At 33.0% G+C, this 10739-nt stretch overlaps 1 pseudogene; it reads left to right on the top strand.

Moving 5' to 3' along the window:
• The first annotated feature begins 2986 nt into the window (after positions 1–2986).
• Positions 2987–5793, top strand: LOC114712475 (THO complex subunit 7A-like; annotated as a pseudogene).
• Positions 5794–10739: the final 4946 nt, after the last annotated feature.

The following is a 10739-nucleotide window of genomic DNA, read 5'->3' as shown; positions in this document are numbered from 1 at the left end:
GAAAGCTACCGGAGTTATTTGCGATAAGAAGGTACCTGAGAAACTTAAGGAAAATTTTATCGGACTGCTATAAGACCAGCTATGATGTAATGGTAGTGAATGTTGGGCAATAAAGGGAAAACAGAGCACAAAGTCGGAGTAGCAAAATGAGGAGGTTGAGATGGATGTGTGGTCATACAGAAAAGATAGGATTCGAAATGAAAGATCAGGACAAGAGTCGGTGTGTCACCTATTCAAGAGAAAGGTTGAAATCGCTTAGATGGTTTGGACATGTGCAGAGAAGGCCTTTGGAGGCCCCGATGAGGAGGGTGGATCAAACAAGATGGAGTCCCATAAAAAGAGTCAGGGGAAGACCGAGAAGAACGCTGAATGAGGTCATTGAACGAGACCTCCTAATCAACAACATATCTAAGGATTGGGTTGTTGACAGAGCACGATGGCGTCGTGTGATTCCTGTAGCCGACTCCACGTAGTGGGATAAGCTTGTGTTTGTTTGTTGATGAAATTGTACCTACGATTCCATTTGCCCTTGAAACTAACTTCTTCTGCTGTTGTTGTCATTATTACTACTACTATTTATAACGAAAATTAATTAATTAAAACAGAGAACCAATAAAAATTGGGAAGCTAAATAATAAACTCTTTCTTCTTCTGGAAGATTACTAAAAGGTTCTGTTTTCTGTTGTTGTTATGAGGGAAAACTATTCGAGATAAACAGAAAAGAAACAAGAAGCCTGCACTAAACTCTGTACATTTATTCTGCTCAGGGGAGACTGATGACGAGTTGCTAGAGCTCCGACTACGGCAACTATTTTTTGAGGATTCTTACAATTTCAATAGTGTAGTTAACAAGTTCTTTAACATGATTAGCAAGTTCAGTATAGTAAATAACAATAATTTTTTCAAAAATTCAAAAAGTGGTATTTTTACAATTTCAGTAATGCGGTTAACAAGTTCTTTAACTCTGACGACTAACAACTATTTTTTGGGAATTTTTATAACTTCACTAACGCAGTTAACAAGTTTTTTAACACAATTAACAAGTTAGGTATATCAGATAACAAGTTTTTCAGAAAATTCAAAAAGTGGTATTTTTTACAACTTCAGTAATATGGTTAACAAGTTTTTTTTAACACTATAACAAGTTCGGTATAACAGTTATAACATGTTTTTCAAGAAATTTAACAAATGGCATCTTTACAATTTTAGTAACGCAGTTAATAAGTTTTGCAACACTACTAACAAGTTCAGTATAGCAGTTAACAACAGGTTTTTCAAAAAATTCAAAAAGTGATATTTTTTACAACTTCAGTAACGCGGTTAACAATCATATAATGATATTAACAACTCTAATAACATTATTGACAAAATTTCCCTATGAAGGTTGATGTTTTTATTTTTTAATATTAGTTCCCAGTGCATAAAAAATTTTCCATTTATTAGGTAGTCATCATGGTTATGAGAGTTGTTAATATTATTACATGACTTACTATTAGATTATTAATTGTTATGTTAAATTTGTTAATAGCGTTACCGAACTTGTTAACCACGTTACTGAAATTGTAAAGATACCACTTTTTAATTTTCTAAAAAACTTGTTTATTGATGTATCGAATTTGTTAATAGTATTAAAAAACTTTTTAACCTTGTTACTGAAATTGTAAAAATACCACTTTTTGAATTTCTTAGAAAACCTGTTGGTAATTACTATACCGAACTTCTTAATAGTATTACAAACTTGTTAGTCGTATTACTAAAGTTGTAAAAATATCATTTTTTTGAAAAAACTTGTTATTAGTGTTATACTGAACTTATTAATAGTGTTAAAGAACTTGTTTATCGTATTATTAAAATTATAAAAATCCCTCAAAAAATAATTGTTGACTACTAACCTCCTGTGACCAGTGGCCACCTGAACTTCGCCGGAGTCTGGTGGCTAGCGATCGGTATAGATAGTTTGAACCTCTTACCCAAAAAAAAAAAGTTAAAGGGCAATAATACAAATTTTTCACATTTTAAATTCCTAACTAATTGAAATTTCGCAAGTTCAAGTGACCATTTGAAGTTTTGCAAATTTAAGTTTCATTTTACTGGAATTTTTTCATTTTTAATTTGAGATTTTAAAATTTTAAAAGTATTTTTTTCCGAATTTCCTTTGGAAAAAAAAATCTTAGCTATTGGCTGATTAACCGGTTTATGTCGCAGCGAGAGGGCACCTGGATCCTTCCGCAGCTGCCACTTCGAAGACGACCCTCAGCCTCTCGCCGCCGTCTAAACGCTTCAGCGGCTCGCCGGTGTTCTAACTCTTCTCCGACGGTAGGGGCACTCACACCCTCTCGCCGCTCAGCATTCAATCTCTTCGCCGCTGACATTTACATTTCGTAAAACGGTGTCGTTTTCAAATATTAGTACCTCTGCAACCGCAGCGATTAGCGGAGACCAAAAGCCCTAAGCATTACCGTTCAACTGACTTTCTTCGTCTTGCGGCCACAGGCAACGGAACCAACGACTTCGCAACTTCAGCCGGCCACAGGAACCACCCGTAAGGAGGACCTTAACCATTCTCTAGATTCGTTAGTTCTTCTTCCTCCTTCCTCGTTCTTTGTCATTCTACCAGCAACGGTGCAGTTCTTATCTCCTTACCCTGCATAGTTTTCGTTTCATTTTTCAATCTGCAATTTCCCTTTAGTGTTTACTCCACAACTCAATTTGACCAAAAACAAGCTCTACTATTCAACTCACTATCTCTTGCTTGTTCTGATTTCGATATGCACACAGTTCTGTTGATAGATTGAATCTTTACTAATGGGCATTGCTGCTTGGTTTTAAATTAGTTTTGTAATTATTGAGAATCCTATCAATCATTGAAGGACAAGTCTATAAATTCTGACTGAGAGTTGATGGATTGGAAGTTTACTATTATTTGAGCTTTGTGGTATTGGAATTTTCATATTCAGATTCTGTTGGCTATTTATAAACTTAAGAGATGAGCGGTTGCTATAGATATGGCTTCAGTTTGAGTGTTAGGTTTGTTTGTAAACAACGAGTAAGCAAGTTTTCCCTGATTCAAAGGAATAACTCAATTCAGAAGTTCAAAAGTTTTACCACTAAAGAATAAGAAGTCAAATTAACTTGTCGCTTTCAGTTTCTTGTGCTTCCCACAATGCTTATTCAGTAAATCTTTTCCCAGTATCAACTCCTTCACATACTTTTTTGAGACTAAGGGGTTGTGGCATTGTTTATGACTAGAGAAACCAAACTTCTTCTTAAGCGCAAAGTTACAAGTTTGAGACTTTCTTAAAAAAAGTTGGTGACAATTTTCAGACTTCCTTAAAAAGTGCTAACAATTGTGCGGGCCTTGACTATATGTTTTGGTAAATTTGAAATTTTGGAGTCTCATTATTGTTAAGATTAGAACCTTAGCAAAGTTAGGTGGATAGGAAAACTTGCTTATGAACATGCACGCGTACACACATGCTCATGGGTGCCGCTCTCAACCATAGGTATATTTGTAGCAGCCCCCAATGATCTTAAATTTATACTGACCCAAATGAACCTGAGCGGGAAGGATACATGCAACCTCACAAGATATTGGTAAGAAATAACCTCATGATTTCTAGATTACAGACTCATCACAGATTTTATAGGCTACTCAACGATTACAAAACCACGTTAAATCAGAAAGCTATGCTAATTAGTATTGTTGGTGATGTTTACACAATCTGAAGTGTTTATTGGTTAGACTGTGATCTGATATTGAGCTTTGACTGCATGAAGAAGCAAATGGTGAATGCTAGATAGAAAGAGCTAGTTGATGTTGATTAGTTCAGTGTATTGTAGCCTTTAATTAGATAGGGGTGTCGTCATATTCTTCTTTTGCATGTAACTAATGGGGAACTTAGTTAGTATGTGTAGAGTTTGTCCATAATTGTTTTGTCTGGTTGGTTCCAACGAGAAGTTATTCCAGGGGGCGGATCTAGATGACACCACATTTTTTGGGGTGGGAGGGGGGGGGGGCTTAAAATAAACTAAATAGTAAATTTTCGAGGGGGGGGGGGACCTTTTTAACATTCTGAAATTATATTTGGTCTAATGCTGTTTGTTTAAATAAAAGCTATTTTTCCATATATCTGGAGGTCTTTGCTAAGTTTGGAATGCCACACCTAGCTGGTCGATATAATCAATGAGATTTGATTGGCTCGGAAAATATTGATGGAATTTTTTCAGTTTTCCATGGCAAATAATGCAAAATCTAAAAGAAGCTATTATGACGAATCTCCAACAAAATCTAATTACTCTTGGAACAAACTGACCCCAAGTGTTGACCTTCTTCTGTTGTTTGCTGGAAATTTAGATGTTGGGAAAAGCGAAGGAAAGTTTCAGGTCGTGGAGAAGCTTGTAGCAGCAAATTATGCTTTGGTCCGGCTGAAGATGATGCAATAATCAAGCATAGGCTTCTGACACGTACAACAACCACAAGGGGTGAGCCTCCATTGAAGAAGCTTCAGAAAAAATTCACAACCTTTGTCTCTGAGATCGAAAAGCAAGAAGATAACTATAATGACTGTGAAAAGTTAGCCAAAGCTTTCTTGCAGGAATTAGCCACATTCGAGATTCCACTTCTAAAGAGTAAAGCAATTGTTGATGCCAATATTAGAGAGAAGGAAAATTTCAACGAGCTGAAGATGAAATAAATAGGCAAATCCTGCAAGCACAGGCTGACATTGAAGATCTTAAGAAGCAACTTGAAGAGAGTAAGATTGAGAGGCAGCACAAGAGAGGAATGTGAAGCTATTAGGAAATTGATTGCCCTGCAGCCACCGAGATCAGAGACACAGAAGCTTATAACTGAGTTAGAGAAAGAAATTATGGCGTTGGATGCAGAGAATACAGCTGGTTCGAGATTGTTGGAGCTTCGGAAGAAACAATTTGCTCTTCTTTTGCATGTGGTACGTGGAAGCCTTCACATGTTATGGCTTGTGTGATTGTTGTGTTCCTTTTTTAAAAAATAATTTTTTTGGTATTGATTGTTGTGCTCTTTGTTTCAGTGAAATAATTAGTAGATATTTAATCATATCCTCATTTTTCGCTAACTCGGTTTATTTTCTAAGATTACCATGGCAATTTTCAGATTATTGCATTTATTTGAGCAGCACTACCTTTCACTTCTCGTGCATCTCATGTCTCCCAACCAAACTGCATTTCCTGGAAAATAGTGTTATCATTGATATATAATCTTTTAAAAAAATTAAAATAATCCAGAGTGATGGTGACAATACTTGGCCTCCCCCGAACAAGTTTTCTAAATAAGAAAGTCGCTGCTGATGCATCTCTTCTGCTGCTTATTTTCTGCAGGTGGATGAGTTGCAGAACACAATAGAGGAAGAGCAGAAGAATCTTATTGAGGAGATGAGAGCGGCACCTGAAGAGCTCAAGAATGGGATAGAAGATGCAAGTGGGGGTTCGGAAGCTATGGCTGTTGACTAGCAAGTGAATTTCATATCGGTCCTGCCATTGTTAGATTAGTTGCTCTTCGAACATATCATCCCATAGGGTATGTGTTTTTCCGTCTCATTGAGCAGCAACCTCTATCTGTTGAGCAACAATTAGGGATACACTCATGAAACTTATGGCACCACCACTCTGGCTGTTAGGTTCGAACCTTCATTTCTATGATAGTTGGGGTTAAGGCCACGTGCTTAATTTTGGATTTGGATCTTCTGAAGTTGGTGAGGTTCAATGCAAAATATCTGTATCTTCTGTTCATCTATATATGCAATGTACTAGGAACTAGTGCTGTCCTTCTGATGGATTATGTATAGAAGGTAGAAGGTAATACGCTGAGGCTCGAGTTCAGACCTCATTTAAGCGGTATCAAGCCGCTTACCACTTGGACCAACCCTCTTGTTGTTATTTTAGATTAAATTTAATTTTCCAACTAATTCTTATATTAAAGACAAGAAATAGTAAAATTCACCATGAATAACTGACTCATACAAAACTCTCTTATCCAGTCAAAGTATGAGATTGATTTACCAATTCATTGTTGTAATCAGCTTACTTGAATTGAAATTTAATACCATGGTTAAAAGTGGGTTTCTTGCCCTAAAACAATATCTTCACACGGAGAAGAGTTCAAATAAACTGCCTGATCTTCTCTGCTTCTCTGACCTGTTTTTCCGTGCAACCATTTGGATCAAACTGTAATGGTTCCACTCGATTTGTTTACTAAATTTTCATATTTTGATAGTACTCTTCTTGTTCTTAATATATAATTTAATTGTTAAGTTAATTTTATTTTTAATATAAGACTTATTTATCATATTTATCAATTTTTTTTAAATTACCCATATAGAGATTCTCTCAACCATAATCAAATAAGTGAGAGATGGAGGATATTAAAAAAATATGATTGTGATATTTTAAGAAAAACATATCACATTTTTTATAATTAAGTAACTTATCTAACTTTTTTAATTTGATTAAATTAATTAAATAGGTCTTATATTAAGAACATGTGAAGTATTATTTGGATGAATGGGTGAGGTTAGGAATAGGGAGTGAGAAAAGGGGAAAGATGCAGAGAGCCTTAAGTGAGAGAGAAAAACTGACATATTCTTTTATTACGTTTAACTTATTCTCAATCAAGACAAATTCCAAGCAGAAGAGATGCGAAGTCAATTAGAAACAAAGTGGGGGGGAAAAATGTTTCCATTGAAAAACAGTATTATCAATATCGAAGTTCAGAAACAAATAATTCAAAAATGTAACAATGTCTTCAGCAAATATTCCATGTCTATATTTTTTAATAATCAATTTTAAAGCTTAAAATTATGGTTTTCTAAAAATTTATTCAAACCCTGAATAAATTAATTATGAAATCATTAGCCAAACACCCATATTTTAATTAAATCAGTTTTGTGACCCTCAAACAAACACCCATGTTTTGATTAAAAATCAATTGTAAAGCCTTCCTCAACCATGTTTTCCATTAGCAGCCGACTTATACTTTGGGAGCATTTGGATTACTATTGTGTAAAATAGAAATTATAAAATTAGCATAATTGATTTAATCAACATATAGTGTTTGGATAAATTTTTTAAAAAAACATAATTAAAAAGCATGTAATAGTTGCTTGTGTGATAGACATATAAAGAAACACTCATATTTTGATTAAAAATTAATTATGAGACCTTTTAAAATATATATAAATTGAATTTATTAAATTCTCAACATGACTTCACACTTTTGTGGCCTATACTTAATTTTATATTTATGTATATGTTTATAAACTCGTAGAACTAGTGCTTAAACATGTGTCTCAATCTGATCCCTACATATTTGCTTTAAAGTCCATTACTAGCTCAAATGGTGGTAGCCATGTCAACTACGATTAGGTATCTCATTCTATCAACAAATTTACAGTAGTAGCTGAGTCTCCTCTGCATTCATGGCAGAAGCTCTAGCTGTTAAGTATTGAAATGATCAAAGTTCATCTGTAAGATAGTTATATTATTGAAACCGACTGTGACTACTTGGTTAAATGTATTAATCTCTTTTCAGTTATGAATTGTGATCTGTGACTGGAAGTGGTTGTGGAAGATATTTTGGAGGATATGAATTCTAAGATCTCTAGACTCTGTGAAATTCAGCTTAATTTCCAGGTCTACCAATGAAGCTGCAGATTGGCTAATGCAAAGGAGGTGTGTCCAATCAAATTGGGACATAAGGCTCCCACTTTTTCTATCATGGATTTTTTTTCTTAGAATAAAACTAGATATCACTGATAAATAAAAAAGACAATAATACCAAGACTACTCATCAAGATCCATCCCATTAGCCTAAAATGAAGACTCTGTTGCGGATTTTCCACTTTCGCTAAGTGAGTGTCCAAAAGGCTTACTCACGTAGGGCCAACTGAGAATCGTAGTGGCAACATGCATGATGCAGCAACAATTTTTGGCTGGTTTCACCACATTGTCTCCTTTATGAAAATCCAAAAGATTTTGTCCGAAACAGTTAAGTGAAGCAGGAAATTTAAGCATCAAACTGACTATCACAGATTTTTAAGAATGATAGAATTCAAATACATTTAGTAGCTGTTGAAGATGTGAAAACTGTCACAGACTGATGTCTTTACTTGTTTGGTTATTCCTTAACTATTTGTGTTGTTGTTTTTGCTCTGTTACTGTTTTGTTTTTTTTTTTTATTGTGAGTTTTGATGTGTTAGCTTATATTTTAGGTTGTTTAGTGTTTTTTTTCTCAACTATTATGTCTGTATTTTTTTTTTTTTTGTTACTAATAAAATTGACTTCTTTTGATTAAAAAAACAAATTTACTATTCTAAATTTCGGAGATAACGATGGGCAAAAATGAATTTTAAATTATTTGTTCCAATTTTTCTAACGTTTCAAGGAAGTCCAAAGTATTCATTTCCACCCTAATTAGCCTTAGCCTATTTCCCACGTAATGTGTCCGGCAACATTTGTTGGTCAACATTTTAGCCTGTCATAATTCTCTCTTCTTTCACTTTAACCATTATACCATTTTGACTTGTTATTTAAAAAAAAGAAAAAACAGTGTTGCCATCTTTGATCACATTCCATCTTGCTTAATGTGAGATAGATTTGATGGGGGGGGGGAAAAAACCTCTTTTTCTACTTGTAACCTGGACTTTGTTCTTTTACGATCAATGGATGTATAGTTTTTTTTTTCTAAAAAAAAAAACAGCATCACTGATTTATTATTTTTTGAGGAATGCTACACTGTTTCTATCTGGATAGTCATGAAAATCAATTTCACAGGCTAAAGTGATGATTTCTTATAATTTTATCGAAACAATCTGATTTTGATTAATTAATTACAAGATAAAACTAATTATGGGACTAGCAACCAATAGTTGGTTTTAAAAAAAAAAAAAAAAACAAAAGACTATCAACCAATAGGCTGACTTTTGCCTTAATTTTTAAGTTTCAATTTAGTATGATAGAAATGTCTTCAATGCTGAAAGCGTTCTTAGGCATCGTGTCCAGCGCAGAATTTCCTCTCTTTTAGCTTAATTATCTTATTTCTTGTTCTATTTTTTGAAGCTCTCATTTTCCTTTTATTATTATAACATTTTGACTTATTATTTAAAAAGAAGTGTCACTAATTTATTACTCTTGGCAAATACTACAATGTTCTAAGGGTGTGTTCGGATCACAAAAATCAATTTCAAAGGCTAAAATCATAATCTCTTCAAATTCTATCATGACACTTATTTCTATTAAATTAATGATGAGATAAAATTAATTATGAGATGATCAACCAATATGACTGAGATTAAGACTTTTGTTTTAATTTTGAAGTTTCAATTTGGTTAGAACTGCCTACAATCAAGAATGCATGACATCTCAGTAAGCAGATATCCAAGGCTTTCTACGTGAATTTAGCTTTAAGGTTAATATGATTTTTAGTCTCTCAAATTTATCATCATTTTGACTTTAGTCCCTCAAATATCAAACCATAAGTTTTAGTCTCTTAAGAAGTAAAATAATCCAAATACTTATTAAATTATCGGGGCAAACCACCGTAGGAGGACAACAATATCCTTAACCTTTGTTAGATTCTTTTCTTGATAATTTAATAATATTTTCTCTCTTATTAAAAAAGAATATTCTTTTGCATTTTGGTAACGAAATCATCATTCTTGGCCCACATTTTTAATTTAACATCTTATTGAAATTCAGTACTGTTTAGGGAAATTTTTCCAAGTTATAAAAATATTTTTTAAAAATGGGTCTTATATTTAGAACTGGAGGGAGTAATATTTTAGTTTATTAATTTTATAAAATATCTTCTCAATCTTGTAACTCCAACACGGCTGACAAAATATGCTTATATTAAAATCTACAAAAACATTCTTATGTTGACATACTAAGTTTAATTTTCAAAATTACAATGAATATTACCAAAAATTTATCATTTGTGACTAAAGGTGTTCATATTAAAGAACTGAAGATATACTTTACAAAATTTTTATAAAAAAAACTAAATTTTTCTATAAAATTAAAGAATAAAAAATACACTTCAACCAAAAATAAAAGACATTATCATTCATATTTGATTTTAGTATGTCAAAATCAATCACAAGATCATCAATCATGTTTCTCATAAACGGCCTCCACATTCGTTTGGATAAATGTTAGGTAAAACTGAGCTTATAAAATTAATTGATGAGCATAATTGATTTTTAAAATAGGGTAATTGAATACATTTTTATGAAAGTATAATTTTGTTTGCCAGACTAGGAAAGTATAGTTGAAAAACAAGTAATAGTAGCTTAAATAATCATGATTTTATATTGGGGTATTTGATAGCTTATAAGATAACTATGAGTGCATAATTTTTGGCATGTAACAACTCATTTACCATTCTGTCTTAAAAAAAATTATATCAACTTAATATGAAAATGGAGGAGCATGTCAATAATTCAATATCTTTAGCACAAGGAACTGTACTAGAAAATTATTTATGGGAAGAATCTTCACCCAGAGAAAGATGATCCCCAGTCAAGAATTTCTTCTTCAAATGATCAGAGCGCGTCCATATGGAGAAAGAGTCGTTACACTACACAAAAATTTTAGTTTATATCAATGTTGTCATCACAATATTGACAGTTGTATGTTTATTTTATAGTAATTGAATTAAGTAACGATAGCTATTCATGATATTGAGTTGCATTGTTATTTAAATATAT

The sequence above is a fragment of the Neltuma alba genome, unplaced genomic scaffold (genome assembly GCF_004799145.2).
Source record: "Neltuma alba isolate B1F8T4 unplaced genomic scaffold, ASM479914v2 tig00011365_pilon, whole genome shotgun sequence".
Taxonomy (NCBI): domain Eukaryota; kingdom Viridiplantae; phylum Streptophyta; class Magnoliopsida; order Fabales; family Fabaceae; genus Neltuma; species Neltuma alba.
This window is presented reverse-complemented; position numbering and strand designations above follow the sequence as displayed.